This window comes from Paramormyrops kingsleyae, chromosome 2, assembly GCF_048594095.1.
Source record: "Paramormyrops kingsleyae isolate MSU_618 chromosome 2, PKINGS_0.4, whole genome shotgun sequence".
Taxonomy (NCBI): domain Eukaryota; kingdom Metazoa; phylum Chordata; class Actinopteri; order Osteoglossiformes; family Mormyridae; genus Paramormyrops; species Paramormyrops kingsleyae.
This window is the reverse complement of record NC_132798.1, coordinates 24,671,676-24,694,174: the sequence shown is the minus strand read 5'-3', so window position 1 is coordinate 24,694,174 and position 22,499 is coordinate 24,671,676.

The following is a 22,499-nucleotide window of genomic DNA, read 5'->3' as shown; positions in this document are numbered from 1 at the left end:
GTATCACGGAAAACATGTTCCCAGTTAATTCTCTACAGGAAGCGGAGATAGAGAATGCCGTTTCTCATGCAAATACCAGCAGGAAATATAATATAAACAGTAATTACCTTTCTGTAGAGGGAAAAAAATACCATGCCGAACATGCCCATCCATTTATCCAGTAGATACAGAAAGCTGATATGCGTCTTAAAGCAATACAATATAAACCCGTGTACTTAAAGGAAATTCATAGTATTCCCAGCGATGTCCAACTTATTGAAAAGCGTGGGTCGTGTAGTCTGCGTCATTCTTAGATATAGTCTACCTTTTAAAAAAAGATTGGTGTCAGCAAGTGGGAACTTTTCTCTTTTCCAAAACTTCGTACTCGATTCCAGCCATTAAAAACTTTAGCACGGGAAACTCGGGATTCAGTGCCGTTCTGTTTGCAGTTTTTGCTCTGGAATGTGTGAATGTTTGCGTTTTGAAATAATTGACACGTGTTATATAAATTTAGTACTTACATTTTTTAAAAATAAGAAAAATTGGTAGAACACACAAAAAAGGAAGAATTAAAACTAATACGTGAAATGCAACGAAAATATCTCCTGCCTCCAGGGGGGGCCATAACGCGGGACGTTTTAAGCGGGCTTCGTACTTACGCTGTACATGAGAAATTATGTCGATACATTTTTTTCCGATGTTTATGCGCAAAATCTTTTACTGTTTACTTACACAGTATAGGCGTAAAAATTATGTTGACATGACTAACAAAACATGAAAGCATGCTAGTTGTATTCTTAATAAGTTTCCTTATCTAAAATAAATAAACAATATAATGTTCTATCTTAATCCTAGGAGCAAATGTAAGTAATGAATTTATGCCACGGTAAAGGAAATGGTTGTCAGAGAGAAGGAGAGCAAGAGGGTAGATGTGTGTTCTGGTTCAGTCTCAAGCATGTTATCTGGAGGGAAATAAATGACATCCACTCAGCTCCCATTAAATAAACCCTTCCAGGTCCTTGACTTCAGCCACTAACCAGCTACAGATTTGGTTTCAGCTGCAGTAAATTTTGTCATCATTGGTGTAATCACTAGCAGCTCGCCAGGGGACTTTGTCTTTAAAAACTCAAAGAACACTGGGCTTCAGTTATCTATTTGTGCAAAATTATTTAATATGTTTAAATAGTAATAATGTTATATTTTTCCTCAATAATACCACACGTTCCAGCCGTAGATGATTCCATGGAAAACCAGTTCTTTTCCCCCTTGGGATATAGAGACAGTTCTCTTCACTGTGAAAATAAACGCAGGACAGATTACATTTACAGAGCCGCGGAGATTCAGCAAATGGGAATAGCAATGGAGAAGGTGATGTATATTTTCATCTAGAAGCTGTCTGTGTGCAGCTTTTCCTTGTTCAGGTCTTTACCTTGTAATTGCCCACTGCATGCAGCTGATTTGAAACTAGACACATCAAAAGGTGTGTTTCTTTTTGATTTTTGAGCTAACTTTGAAAGATTGCCGTTCCATCCCGGTCCTGGTCACTGTCAGGTTCTAACGCAGTGTTCCATCCCACACTCCCTGGAAGGCATCTTGTGAAAGGGCAGGGCTGGGGGTCAGCGAGGTTGAGCGCTCTCTGACGAATGGGGCGGCACATCTGCCACAGTGATGGGGGCGCTGGTTTTTATCATCCCCCAAGCAAGGCACCTGAAGCCCCCCCCCCCCCCATCCAAGCTGGTGAGGAGCTGAGTGACAGAGAAATTCAAACCTTTGACCTTTTTCAACAAAGAGCGTCTGTCCCGCCTTCTCAAGAACCCCAAGTTCTGGAGGACACTGACCATATAACTGGCAATGAGTTTCCCTTAAAGAAAATGTAATGACATACATAATGCATAATTTCCAGGGTTTTCTGGAAATACTCTACAGTGATTGTAGGTTTTACTTTAAAAAAGCTTATTTCTCTGGATATCATAATGGCATTGTTGAAATGCAATTCACTTATTTACTGCTTATTGAAAAAAGTAAAAATTCTGGAACTATGATGTGTTGTGCTAATTGCAATTATTGTCCTTTGAGAATGCTGGATTCCCAGTGCGTACTTTGGTTGTTGTTAAACTACAACAGGCTAGTGAGTGCTGCCATCTTTCTTTGTTACCGTATTATGTAACGTATTTGTCCTTGTCATAATAAAAAGCTGGGGTGTTTAAGTCAGACAGCCACACAGTGGAATGTGTGAAATTCAAAGTTTCAATATGTCAGGTGACTAATAAAAAGTGATTATTATACACCTTAGGGTTCTTTTAACTAATACATTCAATTTTATCGAGATTTTCGTGTTCATGACATACATATAACTTGAACATTTGTTTAAATGCTCATTCTAATAGGATTTCCAAATTACATTATTGAGTGTTCATATATCACACAAAATCACTCAGAAATCTCTCCACTCTACAGTATGTAATTGTTCTCATAGTAATAAAAATGCAATTTTACTATATTATAACAATTTTTTTCCTTTCTGAAATTGTGTAGTATTGCACACAAAGTCCCTGTGTCAAATTAAATTAGAAGCAAGTGCATGAACAAATTAAATGAAAAGGTTGTACAAAGGTAACTATTGGCCAAATTTTACTTGCCATTCCCTGATTAGGCACAACTGAAATAGTAATTTTAATTTGTTACTTCATGGGGAGGTTTAATTTAAATACCCTTATAATGTTGAGAGTGTGCGACATGAGGAGGAGTTAATTAATGAGGCAGGATAGTGCAGGAGACCTGACGAATGAGGAAGTGATCGCTAACGGTACTTTTTCAGAGGACCTGGGCAACCCCAGCCCCCCTTAATTAAACAGAAGAATTACCAAGCCTATCTGAGGTGCATTTGTGCATGTCTGAAAGGTTTCCATTAGTCACCGTGAGCATTTATAATCCCTTAAATTAGTTTCTCCCTAAGCCCCTGAACATAGGTTAAGGCGGTTATCTAATACAGAGAGCTTTCTGCCATTATTCAAATATGACTCAATGACAATCAATGTATCCCCCTACGACTGAGGCACGTTACTATATGCCTACTTCATTATACAAATGTAGACATTCACAACGTGGATTATTATGACTGGGATTGCTTTGCAGGCAGGATTTGTTTTGTCCAAAGACTCACATTGGCCCTGCAATCCCCCACAGAACAGAATCTCTGGGCATAGGCTTCCTGGTCAGAATCATGGTAATGTATGCACACCGTCCGTACTTTTACGTTTCAATTTCCCTGCTTTGTACTTTGAAACTGCCCAGCTGCTGGCAATTAACTGCTCTTTAAATCGTTAAATCATTATAATGGTGACATATTCGATGCTGATCTCATTCGTTTCTTCTCGCCAGCTTATTGTGTCCTGGGGGGAACATCACAACCGACAAGAGTAATTGGTCAGTTCAATCTAACAGTTTCTCCAGGCCACTGTAATTGTGAAGAGGGATGAACATCGTGAACAAAACAAAATCTAAAGCAAATGGCAAGAGAAACATTTTACTTCACACAAGCTGACTTAAATCGCTGTTATATGCCTTTGCTTGCTGGCTTTTCTGACCTCCCAGTCCAGCATCCCAGGCAGAGGACAGATGAGGCTTCCCACCTGTACTGAGGGGATGAAGGCAGCTCAGCTTTGCTTGATTTGTTATTTAGTTCCATTTTGTAGGCTTCTATCTGCCTTTGACCCTCTGCCTGAAACACTGCCACGGTCCTGGCTTTACGGGATCTCTGCAGGATAACAGCTAATTCTAACCAGCACCACAGCAGAGCTCTTATTTGCTGCCCAAGTTATTGTTGTCATTGGCAATAGCGGTAAACACAGGCAAACTCTGGTTCAGATCCACAATGTATAGATTTTAATTCTGAGACGACGATGGGCACAACCAGTGTAAGGACTGTGTGGGCCATCTGAGTAAGGTTTCTTCTGGATTTTCTGTGTGTGAAGGTCTGTGTTTCTGCTAAGTCAGAGCAGCATCTTAAACACGTAAGATTGATGGATTTTATATGAAAGATTAGTGCTGAAAACTTGTCTGTTTTTCAGAACCAGAACATAAGCCCTGTTAAGCACAGGCATTTGTGAAACTCCTCGTATAATTTCCTAGGAACAAACCTAAATCAAAATGTATTTTATCTTGGAATCCTTAAAAGTAGGCTGTCCAAGTTCACCTGGAAAAAGGAGAATGATCTGTACACACATCTCACCTTTTATTTTTAAATAAGGCCTCTCTGATCGGATGGTGTGTTAAGCTCCGCAAACATTTGCCAAGTCCAACATACTTTGGCTTGCACTGTGTTGCAAACCATTCACCTAAACCCTGAGCAGCACAAGTGCATAGTGGCTGGCAAACCATCCCATACTTCCCCCTAGGTAAATACACCTTGGCCAAGAGTTGTACAAATCACCTACACCTGCACTACTAACCACTTAAAGTAGAGCGTACATTCCTGACCTCTTAGGAAATCAGATTGTTTACTGGGCCAAGTGCTAAAATGGCAGAAATTGACCTTATTGGCTGACCTTAAGTTTCTGTTACTTTATGCTTCTAAAATTCTAAATATGGAATTCTGAATAACTAATAGCTATTTGTTTTCAGTTCTTCATTGTATGGGTGGACCTTTAGAATCTAGAGTGACTACCAGCGTTGTGGGAAATCATTATGGATATATGTATTTCCTTTCCGGAAAGGGGCCTTTCACATACACTTGACTTTCATTTGAAGCATGTTCAATTAGATGTTAACAACTGGATTTTACTCCATTGTCGCTTCTCTCTAAGTGTCATGCTAACAAAAAAATAATTCATTCAGTGCAAGGGACTCAATCACTGGCCCTTCAAACGAGGCCAAATCATAGCTGAGCATCGGAACAACGTTCTTGGAAAAGTCCAATGAAATAACTGAACGTATGAGATGCCGCCTTGAATGGCTGATTTGTTTGGAAATCGAAGGGTTTCTCTATGTTCAGATTGTGCTTTTTTGTGAGGCTCGGAAGGCTGGTGAAGCTGCTGCATACTGCTAACTGTGCAAACTCAATATCCAAGGACAATTAGACAGGTCTTTATTGCCACTCAGGGATGTGAGCCAGAATGCTGAGTGAGTCCCACTGAACACATTGCAAAGTAATGGCTGCTCAGAGCACAGCACACTATCAAAGTTGTTCTGAGTAAACGATCCTCCTTCAAACAGCCATGCAACATATTTTAGCTTTATGTTTATTTGGGGAACCACCGGTCGGAAAAAAAAGGGATCATTAATCTCACTATTTGCAGTTCCGCTTTTTCTTTTGGGCACCTTCAGTTGACAAATGGCTTTGTTTGTTCGGCGCCATCATTAGGGCGAATCTGCCCTCAGGTAGGCTGCAGTGGGCTCACGTTACACACCTGAAGGATGTGTGACAGCTGTTTCTGAAGAGCGGTTCATCGATGCTGGCATCGGTGGTTTTCCGGTTGCAGTATGCTGCCAAACGCTGGGCAGTCATGGGCGCAGGCAAGGTGCCGTGGAATCCGGCCCGCCGGGGCCTGCGCTGCTCGACCTGCACGCTCGGCGCAGCCAAATGCGGCCTTTTGCTTGGCGGCGAGGATGTTATCACTGGAATGTAGCTATGGGCTCATGTGAGGGGAGTTATCCCCCCCCCGAAGAGCCTCACACCGGGGGATGTTAATCACGGTGAGTGTGTCACTGACAGTTAAAGTCCCCCCCCCCCCTCACTTTTGGGCCATTTGCTTCGGCCTGCACATGCCCACATCACTCTGTGATTCCACATCACTCTGTGATTCCACATCACTCTTTCCCTGTCTTTATGTGCAGATTAGAATAGTGATGCTTCTTAAACCCCCATAGAGAAATGCTCTTTAACCCCACCCCATCCTGCTCTCCATGAGATACGCAGACACATATATGGCTCAGGGCAAGCCTGGGTCAGTAGGGTCAACCAGAATGCAATGCACCTGAGGCAATGGGGGGGGGTGGTTGGGGGGGGGGGGTTACAAGACCCTGCTGAAGGGTGCAACAGCAGCGTCCACCTGCCAGCTGAGGGATTCAAACCGGCGATCTTCCGATCACTGGCACACAAGAGTTCTTACCCACGTGTGCATATGCTAGTGGAAACACCTAGCATTTTTGGCATTACGCTTTAAAATTTATTAGATGAATATTGATGGTAAAACAATCAAAGAATGTTACATATATCATATAATGGACGATTAAATAAGTAACTGGAGCAACAGTTGAATGAAGTTCTGCAATCTCTAAAAATTGGACGTTTTTCCACAATTTTGGCCACTAGTGTATAGTCAAGGTTTCCATATGTGTCTCCAAGGACGATAATTTAGTATATGTGCCTAAAATTTAAATTGTATCCAGGAGTTAGTTTTAGAGTGGGACTGGATCCGTGAACTGTTTCTAAGTTTGGTCTCGGCGTTTACTGCGATTACGTTTATCCTCTTGATTCATGGACGTTCCCCACACACAGCTGAGAGGAACATGTGCAAAAAAACAGCAAAATCCTAGAGCTTAAGGCCTGAAAAATAATTACGTGCAGAGAGGGTACCTTTATCCAGGATGGCACGTCATTCCTCACCCAACACCTTCCGTGACTCATTAGTCTGATGAGCAGCCGCAGCCGGATTGGCGGAGCTGCATATCTTATCACAGGGCAGCGCTGGAGAGCCGCGCGTGGGACTCGCACCAGCCACCCCGGCTCAGGATACGTGCGCCTGTAATCGCTTACACAGCCGGGCGGGGTGCGCATGGAGCTCCCCGTCCTGCCGCTCTCCGCGGCGTGCCACTGCCTGTCAGACGCGGCTCGGCTGCTCATGCGCCCAGTCGGATTCGCATGAGCGCACCGGAGACGGACATCAAATTCGGGTGGGTGGATTTAACTCGAGGATTGGATTCCGGCTTCCTGCGGAGATCAAGTTTGCACAGATTATTAAAAGAGCCGGGAATGAGGCCTAGATACCGATGATACTCTTCATTAATATGCTTTGCCCAGCAAAGCGTCTTATGCAGGACATGCCTGTTCCTTGCATACAGTAGTACCATGTAACGGGAATCTAAACAGAAGCTGATTTAAGACAGGGGCAGCAGAGCAGCTCAGCGGGTACAGCACTGAGGCTTCACATCTGCGCCCGCTGCTGGTTTGACCCCCAGCTCTTTGTCTGTACCTGCTCACCCCGTCCTTCAGTGCGTTTCCTCCCCAAAGTCCTAAACCATGCAGTTAGCTGACCTGCTGTCTCTGAATTGGCCTCAGTCTGTGATGGTGAGTGTGAGTTTGTCCAGGGTGTCCTGAACCTCCTGCCCCAAGCTTCCTGAGATAGATTCCAGGCTCAGCACAGCCCTGTAGTGCAAAAGCTGTGAATGTATGGCAGATGGATGGATGGATGGATGGATGGATGGAAGGATATGGACGGACGGATGATTAAATCCGTAACTCAGACATAAGTTGACAGAAGACGACATGCAGTTATACTAAATGCAATTTAGACTCTATATGCTAACAGTACACATGGTCTCAACTATTATTGGGTAAACAGTGATGCCCCTTCATTACAAACCATCCTCAGCAGGCATAAGCAGACCATTAACACAGGGCACTAAGGCAAATAGTTTATTATACGATGCATATTTTTCATTAGTCAAAATACAGTGGTACCTCGGTTCTCGAACTCATTAGAACTCGAATTTCTTAAAAGTCGAACCAACCAGTTTGAAATTTTTTTTACCTAGAACTCGATCTGAATCTCAGAAGTCAAACCGTGCACACCTACCTAAGATAACTTGTACGCGGGGGGAAATGAGTCACGCGGCACGTCTCTCAGCGGAAACAAAGGGTAACGCTTCACCCCTGTTTTACACTGGATGTGTGTCCGCTGCGATGTGACTGCGCTGCATTCCCATTCCATCCGAGGCCGTCCGCCAGTTCGTACTGGACGCGTTTGTGGTCCGTATCTGATCCTGCGCACCGCTGGTTTGCGAGATCACATGATCACGGGAGAATAACATTTAACATAACATTTATGTTTCTATGGATAAAATAATGTGTCACTCCCATGTAGGTTACTGAACACTTTATTAGGAGTTTACAAGTACTTCACAGTACAGGTTACTTTCATTAAAAATCAAGTATTTACATAGTTGGAAGATTCAACTTACCGTCAAATCCCAAAACTTCTGCAGTTTCACTCCACGCCTTTTCCTTTCTACTATTATCCTTGTAAAAAGAATGTCTGGGGTCGTACATAATTCCGTGTTTCTCCACCTCCAAAATTAACTTTTCGTCGTCCATGATGTGAAGGGGAGTTGGCGCATGACCGCGGTGTTACATTCTTGATCTGTATCTGTCAAAAATAGACTTGATGCGCATCTCGATGGACTGCCGGACATGTGACGGAACAGAGACATAGCTGAGACGCAACGCAGCGGATCTGGTGTAAACTGATGCATTGACTTTATTGGCGGCGATTACCTGCGGCTGCCGCGTCGGAAACGCACCGCAGCGGACACGCATCCAGTGTAAAACAGGGATCAGTCTCAGCCTCGCATTCGCTGTGATAGCATCGTGCATGTTTACACTAGTTGAACATATATATTAGACAGTAAAAATACATTTAGACAGTGATAGACTTTAGAATTATTATTATATAATAAAATACATGTAAAAATAATGATTTCTTATTAATTATTTTAATATTAATAATAAACCATTAATACATTTAATTATAATAATATTGCCGTGCCAAGCGGGGATGGAACGGAGACAAAGGCGCAGATGTCAGGGTGTCGGGTTTAATTACAGGTAAGGCAGGCAAAACGCAGACAGACAATACAATGACCGGACTGCATGGGGAAACAAACTGAAACGCGGATTAAATACAGAGGACTAATGACAACAACCAGAAACAGCTGATCACACGGGGATTCCGCGCGGGGTTAACGAGGGGGCGTGGCACACGGAAGGAGCGGACAGTCGGGGCAGGATACATTTAATTTCTTACTTTACAAATTACTGTTTTGATAAATGTGCTTAGATGTGTTTAGTACAGTATATGCTCTTGTTTCATCCTGTTCATTTTGTGTTTAAATGCTAAAAAAATATATATATATATTTAGGTGTCATTTTTTGGGGCCGGGAACCAATTAATTGGTTTTCCATTTTTTCTTATGGGGAAAATTCGATCAGAACTCGAACTTTTTAGGATTCGATCCGGAGTTCTGAACGGATTAAGTTCGAGTTCTGAGGTACCACTGGCAAAACTAGAAAAATATTCTCAAATCCTTGACCTAACGTGCTCCCTCCCTGGGTTTTTAATACACCAGTGCGTCTCAGTCCCTCCCATTACACACGCAAAGTGCTTTTATCACATTGTTATTGATTTAGCTTAAAACTCTGCGGAACCCCCCACCTCGGGGGACTTTCAAGAGCCCCTTCACTGCAGCATGTGCAACATGGCTCCACCGCATCAGAGACGCATGTCTTACAGCGCCTGCTTATCCGCAGCGGTAACCGTGACCCTGTTGTATGCTTTCGCATCTGACTGGATTTCAAGGAATTCCTGTATCAGAATGAACTCGGCGTCTGTCAAGAAGAGTGACGCACTGGAAGCACAAGTGCTGATGGGAAGGTTTTTTTTGTAATGCACTCCAGGGCTTTTTAGGAGTACCGTATTTGCACGACTGTATTTTCTGTTGCATTGTCATTTGTGTGTGTGTGTGTGTGTGTGTGTGTGTGTGTGTAGACAGAGAACAATATAGAAAAAAGATTTTTGTTGTTGTATATATGTAAGGACTATGACAAAGGTGCCGTGAGATGGGAAATGTTTAAGACTAGAACCAAAGAACATTAATTTTCATCAGAAAAAAAACTCTGAATCATAGTGTGAAATATATTGCTCACTCAGTGGCCAGATTATTAGGCATAGCTGCTTCTTAACGCAAACAGCGAATCAACTGGATACATACAGCACACAGTCCGGTCAAAAGGTTCACTTGCTGTTTGACTGAGCATTAGGATGGATAAGATGTGTGATCTCAGCGAATTCCAGTGTGGTGTCAGACACAGTGGTTTCAGAATTACAATGCGGTCTGGATTTTATAGAGAATAGCACGATGCCCCCAAAGCCAGCCGAAGTTCTGCTGGGGAGACGCCCTTGTTAACGAGGAAGGTCGGAGGAGAATGGGTCGACTCGTCCAAGCTAACAGGAAGGCAGAAATACCAGCTAGGTGCAGTAGTGGCGTGCAGATGGGCTCCCCTGAAAGTACTCTGCAGCCCGAGTCTGCCAATGAAGTTGTTCTGGTGGGTCCAAACCCAGTACAAACATGGTGTACAGAGGGTGGAGCCTATCCCAGGCAGCATATCGCACAAGTCACATGCATAAAACAACCCCGTTTCCAGAAAAGTGAAAAATGTAAATAAAAACAGAATGCAATGATTTGCAAATCGTATAAACCCATATTTAATTGAAAATAGAACAAGGACAACATATTAAATGATGAAACTGTGCAATTCTATTGTTTTATGACAAATATATGGTCAATTTGAATTTGATGCCAGCAACACATTTCAAAAAAGTTGGGACTGGGGCATGTTTTGCATCACCTCTTCTTTTAACAACACTCTGTAAACGTTTGGGAACTGAGGAGAGCAGTTGCTGGAGTTTTGAAAGTGAAATGTTGTCCCAATCTTTCCTGATATAGGATTTCAAATGTTCAACAATTTGGGGTCTTTGTCGTATTTTTTGTTTCATTATGTGGCAAATGTTTTCAGTGGGTAGCCGGTCTGGACTGCAGGCAGGTCAGTCTAGCACCCGGACTCTTCTACTGCGGAGCCGTGCTTTGTAATACGCGCAGAATGCGGTTTGCCGTTGTCTTGCTGAAATATACAAGGCCTTCTCTGAAAAAGACATTGTCTGGAAGGCAGCAAATGTTGCTCCAAACCCTGTATAAGTTGTTCAACAACCACGGTGCCTTCCCAGAAGTGCAAGCTACTGAAGCCATGAGCACCAGTGCACCCCCACACCATCACGGATGCTGGTTTTTGTGCTGTCCGCTGAAAACAAGCTGGACGGTCCCTCTCCTCTTTAGCCTGGAAGACGCGGCGTCCATGATTTACAAAAAGAAGTTGAAATTTTGATTTATAAGACAGTTTTCCATTTTCATCTTAAATGAACTCTGGCCTAGAGAAGTCAGCAGCGTTTCTGGATCATGTTTAGATATGGTCTCTTCTTTGCATGGTATCTGCATTTGTGGATGCAGCGAAGAACTGTGTTCACAGACAATGGATTTTGGAAGTGTTCCTGAGCCCGTGCAGTGACTTCAGCTGTAGAATCATGTCTGTTTTTAATGCAGTGCCTCCTGAGGACCCGAAGATTACGGCTATCCAGTTCTGGTTTTCGGCCTTGTCCCTTTCATGCAGAGATATCTCCAGATTCTCTGAATCTTTTAATGATATTATGTACTATGGATGATGAAATTCCCAAATTCTCTGCAATGTTACATCGTTACATTATTCTTAAATTGTTGCACTATTTGCCCACACAGTTTTTCACAGAGCAGTGAACCTCTCCCCATCTTCACTGCACAGAGCAGTGAACCTCTCCCCATCTTCACTGCACAGAGCAGTGAACCTCTCCCCATCTTCACTGCACAGAGCAGTGAACCTCTCCCCATCTTCACTGCACAGAGCAGTGAACCTCTCCCCATCTTCACTGAAGACTTTGCCTCTCTGGGAGGCTCTTTTTACACCCAATCATCTTACTGATCTGTTGCTAATTAACCTAATTAGTAGTGAGATATTCAACCAGGTGTTTTGTTTTAGCATTACACATTTTCCAGTCTTTTCCATATATTTCTCATAAAACAATGAAATTTCTCAGTTTCAACATTTCATATGTTGTCCCTATTCTATTTTCCATTAAATACGGGTTTATATGACTTGCAAATCATTGCATCCTGTTTTTATCTACATTTCACACAGCATCCCAACTTTTTTGGAATCGGGGATCTATATTAAAATATGTAATGTTCAGTTTTCTCCTAGACATAAAACTATTATTGTGCATTTTAAGTGAAATAAAGATCACAAACATAATTAAAGCACGATGGGAAAGGGTGAAACTGAAAGGTTCCTGTGGCTTTTTATTCTGCAGAAAATTGGATGAAGGTTGCGCACAAAAGCTTGATGACTTTTACCGTGATATTTACCGACACCCAGTGCAGAATATGCTGGGAAATGCTCTCTGAATTAAATCGCAGTTTTTGCTTTTGTCTGTTTGCTCCTGTGTCATTCATGTAATAATGTGCATATATTACCGCCCCCGGGCTGCCCGTGGTGCAGGCTGCAGCGGGTGCCGACGCATCGCGCATGTGAGCTGCGGACAGCAGCTGGCGTCGAGCGTCTCGCCGCGCCCGATGTCCAGTGCCGCCACTCACGGAAGAATCCGGCTCGCTGTTAAATCCGCCGGCGGGGGCGTCTGAGAGACCTGGTCATTAATCCTCTGTGATTCTGATTTAAAATAAAATATGCGGCGGCGTCCTGATAACGGTCACGCGGAATAAAAGCAAGCAGTCAATCCCCTAATAACCAGGAGCCATTTTTGTCTAACAAGAGTCTCGGGGGGGGGGGGGGGGGCAGGTTCATGGGTCATGGCCAACCTGGCAGCACAGCTACTCCGTCGGGTAAACAGTTTTGATAGGCGAGCTGTAATTATTCCCCCCCACCCCCCACGTTCAGTAATGACTCGTTCTCCTGTGACAGTTGCGGTCAGCAGTGCCAGCTTCCACCTTGCTCTGATCCACACGCTCTGCTCTCATCCCTCCCCGATGAGAAATATGGCCGTAGCAATTATCATTGTTAGCGTTGTCATTGTAGTGCCTGTTACTGCTATTTCTCATAATGTCCCGGTGATTTACTATTACTAATGCTATAGAATTGATATGCTCCTACGTAGTGGTAATTATATACCATTACATACTATTCTTAGCATCTTCCTGGCGTGCCAAGGATTTACGTCACTCTGGTGTCGATATGCAGGGGAAGTTCTGCGGTGAAGCAGATTATTGGCTCACAGTGAGTTTATATTGATTATTTATTACGCCACAGCATTTACCGCCTAAGCTTCTGCCGCACGCAGGTGTGTGGATGAGCATGCCGGCCCCTTCCGCCAATTCCCGGCCCATCTTTCGCAACGTCAAGCTCTGCACGAGTCCGCTTTCGGGCACGCCGGGGTGCAGACTCCAGCCAGCACTGGCGTTCTCGTACTACCTTGCATTTTTTTCTCTTTGTTTTCATTAGCACGGCATGCGCAGACCCCTCGCCTTCTCCAGTGTCCCAGGCAGTGCTCCAGCGGTGCAGTGGCAGCCAGTCAAAGCCTTGCCCTCAGCTGCCATCACATACATGCTTACGGTTCAGGTTACGTTTACCTGGTGGGCTGCGGGGTCTTTCGCCATTCAGCAGAAACACAATGAAGTGTCTGATGCTAGCAGTACAGGTTTCAGTACAAGAGATTTTAATCGGGAGCAGAGCATTACTGCGAAGCATCATGCGGGGCTCAGTTACCTCCAGTTAACGCAGTAATCGTCAATTCAGGCTTCTGGGACGTCAGGAATATGGGCAATAACGGGCAGATTGTCCAGGAAAATAGAAGGTCAGCAGGGGGCAAAACGGCAAAAACAGAAAATATTTGGGAGCACATATGACCGCATGGTCTGCAGACAAAATCACGCGGTGTTTAACTGCCTGTCTCCAAAGGGGCGCGATGGAATGGCCCCCTATCGCCACAATTCTGTATATCCTGCAGAGGCAATTTTCTTAAGGGGGAGAACCACTTGTCAATACGCGACTTGATTTATTTCTATTTGTTTTCTCTGGGGAGTGAAGTCCTGCATGTGTACTGCAGTTATTTGAGGGCTCATTCGCCTGGGCCTTTGGCCCCCATCTTTCTGTTTGTTCTCAAGCAGGATTTTATTAAAGATGGATAATAAAAAAACGTTAAGAGTTCCTTCTTCTAATACTGCATGCATCTCCGGAGGAGTTTTGACAACATAGCGGTGCGTTCAGTACATGTGATGTGCTATCTCTGATCTCTTCACCTAATATTTTACATTTCTTGGTTTTATTACCATAGAAATATGAGAGCACGGGGAAGGACAAATTAAGTGAATTTGTGTCTGCACGGTCACTCCTTGTCTAGCATTGTTGCTTTGCACCTCCTGGGCTGGAGGCTGGAATGCGAGTCCTGCTCTGCGTGTGTGTTCGCGTCTCCCTCCATGTCATGTGGGGCTCTTCCTGCAGTTGTGCCCTATGCTGCCTGGAACGAGGAACATTGCCCCTCAGTGACCCTGGACTGGATGGATGGATGGATTCCACTGGCAAATATAAGTTCATAAAAACTGTATTACATATGTGTACATAATGTGATCTAGGACAGAAAAAAAATCACGAGACATCCAGATAGCTTTTAAATAATTATACACGAGGTCTTGGAGCAGTCATTCAAAGCCCAGTTTTACGTCAGAATTACACAATAATGTGGTTTGGAGTTCTAGATCACTAATGGTACCCTGATTTATGAGGTGCTGGCAAGTGAATGGTCATGAATGGCATTAAAAAGTGATTTTTTTTCCAGTAGTTACTGTCAAAAAATATTTTATTAAGAAGGTGGAGAGCAGACAAACTTTTGGCATATTTGGCTGAGAGTACCTCTAATAATGGCTATGATAGTACGTCTGTTGAAGTATCGTTTTATCTTTTGTCCTATTAGAGTAAATGTGAGAGAAAAATAAAAATCCCCATGGCTTTATGAATGCCAGATGTTGACGAAATGAGGGTTTCCCACACCGTGATCTTTACTGGAAACCCCTTGTAATGTGCTGGCCACATGCGGCTGTGCCAATGTCCGCCTAGATCCCCGGAACCTCCCGGCAGCCCTGGCCAGCTCATGCGCTTCTTCCCAGAATGCAGTTGTGCTGACCCTGGAGGGCAGGTCGCGGATTGGGCCTCCACTCGATGTATCGTGTTTCTCACAGCCTCCTCCTTCCGTAACTCCTCGGCGCAGACCGCTGCCTGCCCTCTGCCATCTGCCCATCAGCCGGAATGCCGCGGTGTGGCTACTCCTCCGGCTCCACGTCTTACTCTCGGCCCGCCCACCTCTTCATGTCCCTCTGCGGGGCTTGGAATTGGCAGCTGCTCCCATTTCGGTGAGCCGGGGCTGGATCTGTGACCTTTACAGCAAAGCATCCGTAACCCGACAACTGCAATTCCCGGGCCTCGTCGTTCACCCTGCCGACGGCCGCTTGTCCGGGACACCTTCTCAGCGGCAGTCCAATAGGGAGCCTGGGTGTGAGTCCCAGCTGAGTCCTCAGCACCTGTCAGCCTTCAGCTTTTCACTGATAATAATTTAGATATTAGGGACCAGAATACGTGGTTAGATGATGGATGGATAGATGGATAGATGGATGGATGGATGGATGGATGGAGATCATTAAACTTGGTCAGAAATAAAAGTCGTAGTTACTGCTACACCCATAAAATCTGTATGTTCATCAGCTGTCTCTTCAGTCTTCCGGTATCAGGCCAGATGAACATCATTCTTTCTCATTCTCAGTTGCCTACTAATGATTCAAATTCTGTAAGATCCCTCTAAAAACACAATATCACCAGACACTAGAAGTGGACCCTGGATTGGCATGGCGAAAAGTTTTTTTTCCCCTCCCTTCCACACTGACACCTGATCCAGCGGCAGCTTGAGGCACATTACAATAGGTCCTGGTGCTGCATAATGCCCATTTCACTGTTACCTTAAGGTTAAGCACCTCGCTCAACCATGTAATGGCGGTGCCAAACATCACACTCAGAGTTCCTACGCCGGCGCTCCAGCCGCCCCTCTCGCTAAATGAAAACAGATGAATTGACGGCCATAGCTAAGCCATACCAGTTGTCTTCCACCTCCTGTCAGGAAAAGAATTCATGGACCAGGAAGCAGGTTATGAATAAAATGGAAAAAAAGGGGCGGAAGATTAGCATGTAATACCACAGACGATTCGGTGCCTGTAATTTAGAAGAGACCCCTGTTATATTCAGCGCGTCGCTTGAAATCTGAAGCTTACGTGAGTATGTGTTGTTCCACGGGAGTGCTGAGAGAGGGAGGGAGCTCATAGTTAACTGAGGAGGAGTTACCATACTGTCTGGTTACTAAATTTCCATCTCTGATTTCTCTGGCTTTGGCGGTGCCTGCTGTAGGGCACCCCAGAGGTCTCAAGCAATGACCTAACGCTTCATTAAAATGGATGTTGACAGCAACCCAACGAAAGCGCTCCGCTCTCAGCCCCTGCGCTGCCGCTGAGAAGAGCGGCATTCGGGGCTGCATGAAAGATGCTTTTCTTTGTCGCCACAATGCGAAGCGCCTGAGTCACTCAAAGTGTTATGGAGTTTTTCCTTCTCGCATGCTGCTGCATCAAAGCTTGAATCGGGGGCATACACAAAGTAAACCCTTTTGTTAGGAAGCAGGAAAACAACGCCGCAATTGTGTGGAGGTCCCCCCCCCTCCACCCACCTTACAAGTCAGCCTCCTTAATTAAGAGTACTTAGCATTGTGGGATTGGATCTAGCAGGAAATGTTCCCTGAATCATGGCCAAGCTGGATCAGGTTTTATTCACAATGTCCCGGGCCAGAAACGAATGAAAGCTCGGCTTGTCAGCAGATGCGTCCCTCTTGGATCCCGGCTGTCTGTCGTGTTACAAGATTCTTTCCCCGAGACGAGACGTTTTGTAAGTCGGAAGTGCTCCGAGGAAACAGTTTTTTTTTTCTTTTTTTCCCTCCCCCTCCGTGGTTCTCCCTCTCTTTCTGCCTTGCACTCGCACATGTTGTTTCCAGAAATGGTTAAAGTGGAATACTGTGCTCCCTTTGTACTTTACAGCATGCATGTTAGCCATTACAAATCACACCCCTAAATAGAACTGATATATTCCAATATACGCAGCAATGCATCTCTGATTACGCCGCGTGTGTGTTTATCGTTAACATTGTACTGTATTATATTTCATTGAATTTAATTTTCTGTTTAATCATATTAAACATTATATAATTATATGCACTATATAATTAAACATAAATAAATATATATTTAATGATTGTACATTATTATGTGGAATGCATGTAATTATAAGTATATTCCATGTTATATAAATGTAATTATGTTTAATTGCGCATTGTATTAACATTTAATGTTAAATGACTGGCTATGTATAAATGATGTATATTTTGATATGTGCAATATTTGAAAAATGTATGTAATTAATTTTACCCACACGAAACAGGCCTGTATTCTTCAATATTTTTTTTTAAGGCATTCAGCTCAAATTCAATTATTGCATTTGCTGTTGATACGCTGGTCTCTGTGCACACTAGTTATGTGATAATTAAATTTAAACTACATAATGGACAGCAGATGGGAGGACCTTCACGACAGCGAAACAGCACCATTCGTCGCTGATATATTTTTGAAAGCAAGGTCTGATTGCGTTATGTACTCGTTACGCATTTTTATGCTTAAGTTGCGGGTCCCAGTCGGGGCCTTAACGAAGTGCAGCTCACAGAGCTCGCTTGTTAAATGGCCGCCTCTTGTTGATTGTAAGCCTAAGCGAATTCATACATCAGGTGGTCCAAATATGGCGGCGCATTGATCACGCTGCTTTTGTACGCAGTCACAAGGGAGACGCCATGTCCCCCAGCAATGTTTCCCAGTGTTTACGGCCTTGATTAATGCGCATGACATCAGGACCGGTACCAGAGAAATTATTTGATCTTTAAATCCATGTGCGGCATAATTATCATGAGAGCAGCAGCGAAATTCCAAAAAAAAAAAAAAAAATAGGAAACTATGTTGCTAACAACATGGAAATAAAGGCTCCCATTTCACTGGGAGGGAGTAATATAAGGGATGTAATTTTGTTACCGCACGGCATGCGAGACTGCAGCGGCGGTTTGAGTAATATCCAGATGGACGCTGGGAGCCGGGGGTCACACAGAGTGCCTCGTCCATTATCTCCCCAGTAATGTTTTATTTATCAAGCGGGGCGGGTGACGTCCCGCTCGCCGCGTGCACAGGTGTGATTTGTAATTCTACCATCAGCGGCCGTCAGTCCATTCTTCTCTCTATTGACTGGGAGGCAGTCGCACGCGCCATTTTAGCAGCAAGGTGACGTCACAAAGCTAGGCACTTCTAGACCCACGCTGGCCCGCCGTAGATGACACGCCCAATAAAATGACGCGCTCCTGCTCCTCAGGTTAATCACCGCCGTGCCTCGCTGTGGGGGCTTTGAAGGTCGTCGTTGCTTAGATTCTCTGTTCAGACGGGCCAAGGAGAAGCGGCCTATATGCACTTATTAAAATAGATTGGAATGTGAGGATTGCAGTCAAAATGCGGTCTGCCTGCTTTAGTGATCATTGTTATCATTAATCTTTTAGGATACCAGGGTCTTACGTATTTTTTTTATCTGTCCCTGTTTATCCACATTATTTTGTTACTTCGAGCACTTGTATGTGACAGTATACTTGGTTTACCTTTTCTTTTCTTTTCAGCAAACCCCTTCCGAAAAATCCCTCAGATGAAAGAGGACCAGAGCACGTCCTGCATCGCTCTGCAAAGCAGCGCAGTCAGCTCTAACATCTGAGTCTGCATTCACTTATCTCAGTAAAGCTACTTATTTTTGGCTTACACAGATGCAGAAAAGACCCTTTGCCTGTCAATCCAGATAATGTCTGCGAAATAAATAAATATAGCGAGTAACTCTGCGGTGATTCCGCTCACAGGGCTTTTAACCAGTAGATGTACTTTGATCAGAAGCACCTCACTTTGTGTGTAGATCAGCACAAGAAAGGTTTCAAATAGGAATTAACCAGTGGTAATATTTAGGGTTTAGTTCAAGAGGCTTCTAAAATATTTCTAAATAATTTGCTTGATTTCAATCATGAAGATTAGCTCTCGATGCCAGGCTGTCAGAGCTGAAGCACTGACCACTTTTCATCAAGTTTGGGAGGACCATCAGAACAAAATTAAATAGCATTAATTAATTAAATAGGTTTGACCCTACCCACTCCTCATATGCATCACTGAAAGTACTCAAGTATTCTTCTTAGTAAGCGACCCTTGGCAGCGAGTATACAGTCTTGACACGCAGCACAGCCAGCACTAGATACTTCCCAGAGACAGCAAAAAATACAAAGATGCATGTGTTTGTTATCACACTGTGATGCTGCGGCACGCTCGCGTCACATTTCCACACGGGTCAGGCCGCCACCGAATCCTCCTCCTCAATATCGCCTCAGGATGTCACCTCCCAGAAAAAGGTTAAATTCTGACTCAAGGCAAATCCAAGTGAGAAGGCTGTGTGACCTTGGTGCCCCCCGGCAGACGGGGAAGGATTGTTGGGGGGGGGGGGGCGGTGGTGACCTCACGCTTTGTTCCCCGCTTGCCCCGCGTTTCCGGGCACTGCCGGGGCTCCGCCTCTGCCGCTTCTCCTTGGCCCGTCTTGGGTTTCTCCTGCTCCCTAGACCTCCGATCCGAAGGTGGCACCCTTTCTCCCCTTCCCTGAAAAAAAAAAAAATCAGGACCACGTCCAGATGCAGCAGATGTGCTCCCCGTGCCCCCCGAGTTCGTCTTGAGAATCGGAGCTCCCTAAGCAGAGGTGGGGGGGGGTTAGGGCTGGGCGTGAATCGTCCCTTTTATTTACTCGATTTTTGTTGTGCGGGGTCCGCACCGGGACGTCTGCTAAAAGGATTACAGCAGACCCCGGTCCTGTAGCCCACTGGAGGCTCGTTATTTTAAAGCCAGTCTATATGTTCCAGCTCGTTCGTTCTGGTTCCAAACGAATTTCCGTTCGGAGAGCTAGACTGCCACTTGTTGGGTGTTACCGCCACACTGTCCACTTCCCCTTCATTCTGTTTTTTATTTGTCCATTTATTAAAATTATTATCAAAGATTACATGCAGATTTGTAAGCAAATTTCCACTTTCACTATGTGTAATGAAACGTTTTCCTATGAAAAGCAAAAATTGTTCTCAATGATTGATTTTTAAAAATGCATTCTTATTTCATGGCATATGAACAACTGCATATTGGCAAGAGCAGCTCATTACTACAGCTTTGTTTGTGATCCATTGTCACGAGGTTAGAGATTAAATGCAGATTTTGAAACCCAGCTGAAAAACAACCTTTTGTAAATTTCTCATTTATAAACACTTCAGTAATACAGAAAAAACCCAAACTTTAACACACAGTTATTTTTTAACCACTTCCTTTACCAGCAGTGTTTATAAAGTGTTTATTATGCATATTTTCTGTCATGTATCTATAAAGGACAATTGCTGAATTGGATGAAATAAAATTTAAGCATGAAGGCATATTCGTTACTAATGTGCTGTCAATAGTCCAGGCAGGATGCACTGTAGGCTTTATGATATTGGCATTCTGGGTTCTGCCAGTCAGATTGGAATCTCTGATAATTCCGAATGAACTCAAACATACCTGTGTGTGGATGGGTGGTTGGACCTATAGTTCATGTTAATATGCATATGTTTGCAGCACACCCATTAACTGTTCCAAAAGCTGATTTCCATTCATTTTTGTGGACTTTTTCAAAGTAGCAAAATGGACATATTCAACCTGGAAGAACCAAGGGAGGATCATTGCATAGATCAGAAAACGTTTGCATTTATAATAAATACCACAACCGCCGCAGATGTTTGCTGCATCCGTCTGCTATTTGATGTACGATCACTGTCAGTAATACTAACCCAAAACAAGGGATTTTCTTCAGTGTGTGCCGTAATGGTTAAGGAATTCAAATTGTGATCAAAAGGTTTTCAGCTGATGTCCCTGGGGGCCTTTGTACCCTTGAGTGAGGTATTTAACCCAAATTGCTTCAGCAAAGGATCCATCTTCCTAAAGTACAAAAATCAAAAGCTATGTAAACCACCACGCAATGTCACATGTCCTATTGGTCCTGCAAAGGCTTCATGACCTGAGGGACCGAAAGCAAACTCACATTTTAAATTTAATTTTGGTGGGCGGGTGGGGGGGCACAATCCATGTGATGAAAACCCACCAACCTTTGGGACCAGACCTGAGAAATGTGTCATATTGTAACTAGATCGTTTCTACCTTTTGTTCTCCTTTGAGGCTTCTGGCCCAAATGCGTTGGTTCCCAAATGGATTAGGACGTCGTTATTATTTTTTAGAGGATAAAACCAGCACAGCAGGGACAATGAGCTATTTGGGACCTTTGTGGGTAAAACGGGAAGAGAAGAGTGCCACCATGTTACTGTCACGTCATGGTGGGAAAGCATGTATGGCAGCAGGCAGACCGCAGGGCTGCGGACAAGAAGCTTGTGGGTCAGCCTCCCAGGTGGTCAGCGTCTGTTGTGCCTTTGGCTCCAAGCTGGCGCCGTTTCTGCTCTGGACCCCGAATTGGCGGCCGGACCGCTGGCTAGGCTAGGTGGTCCTAACCTGGACCAGACATGAAGCCGCCCCCCATAGTTGTTACCATGATGCGTGACAGAAACGACAGATGTTGTGTACAGTGATGGATTCTCTGCCGTGTTAGGACTCCACCCCCAAGCAATTTATTTTATCTGCATGGGGAAAAAAAATAAAACCTTTTATGATGAATGAAACAAACACCTTAAACTTTTTTTTTTTTTTAATCCAGAAACGCTGATACAAACAGACTTTTCTTGCTGTCTAAATAATACCTGTGATTAAGTGCTGTGCTGTTCGCATGTAGTTAAATGCAAATTTGATTACTGAAATCAATAAAAACTGTATTTAAAAAAGAAAAACAAAAACATATGCAAAAAAAAAAGGACAAACTAAATTATTGCTATTGTAATGTGCCATAGTAGGCATTTTTGTAAGTTATCATGCAAAGCAGGAAAGCCCAGTAACATCTGCTTGAGAGCTTGACTTCACAGCGCTGGCAGCAGCAATGAGGTCAAGAAGTATTAATTGCCCGGCCACAATTGAGGGCCACCTTTCAGCATGTTTCACCGTGCGGGTCACCTTAAGATGACGCATGTGTTTGTGGGCAGAGAGATGAGCCATGTGGCTCTAACTCACTGAAGTTTACTTTTCGCTCGCAGGTCAAAGGTTATAAAAGAAATGATGACAATGCCATCAGATGGAACATTTCTAAGATTTTATTTGCCTGCTCTTTTTCTTATTGGCCAGATCTCTGCTGTCTCCCATCTAGTGCACGCATTACGTCACTAAGTATGGACCCCTGCTCCTGACTGACAGCCTTCCATAGCAATTTGGATGGGGGCCGGTAGGCCGAGAAGCTGACATTTGAAAAGGAGGGGATGACTGAGCACTCAGAAAGGTCAAGTTCCAAGTGCAGGAGAAAGGTTTAGACAAATGCCCTTCAAAATATAGTTTTGAGGTTGTTTTTGCTCAGCAAAGCACTTTTTATGTGTTTTTTGCCCATAAAGAGCACTGGC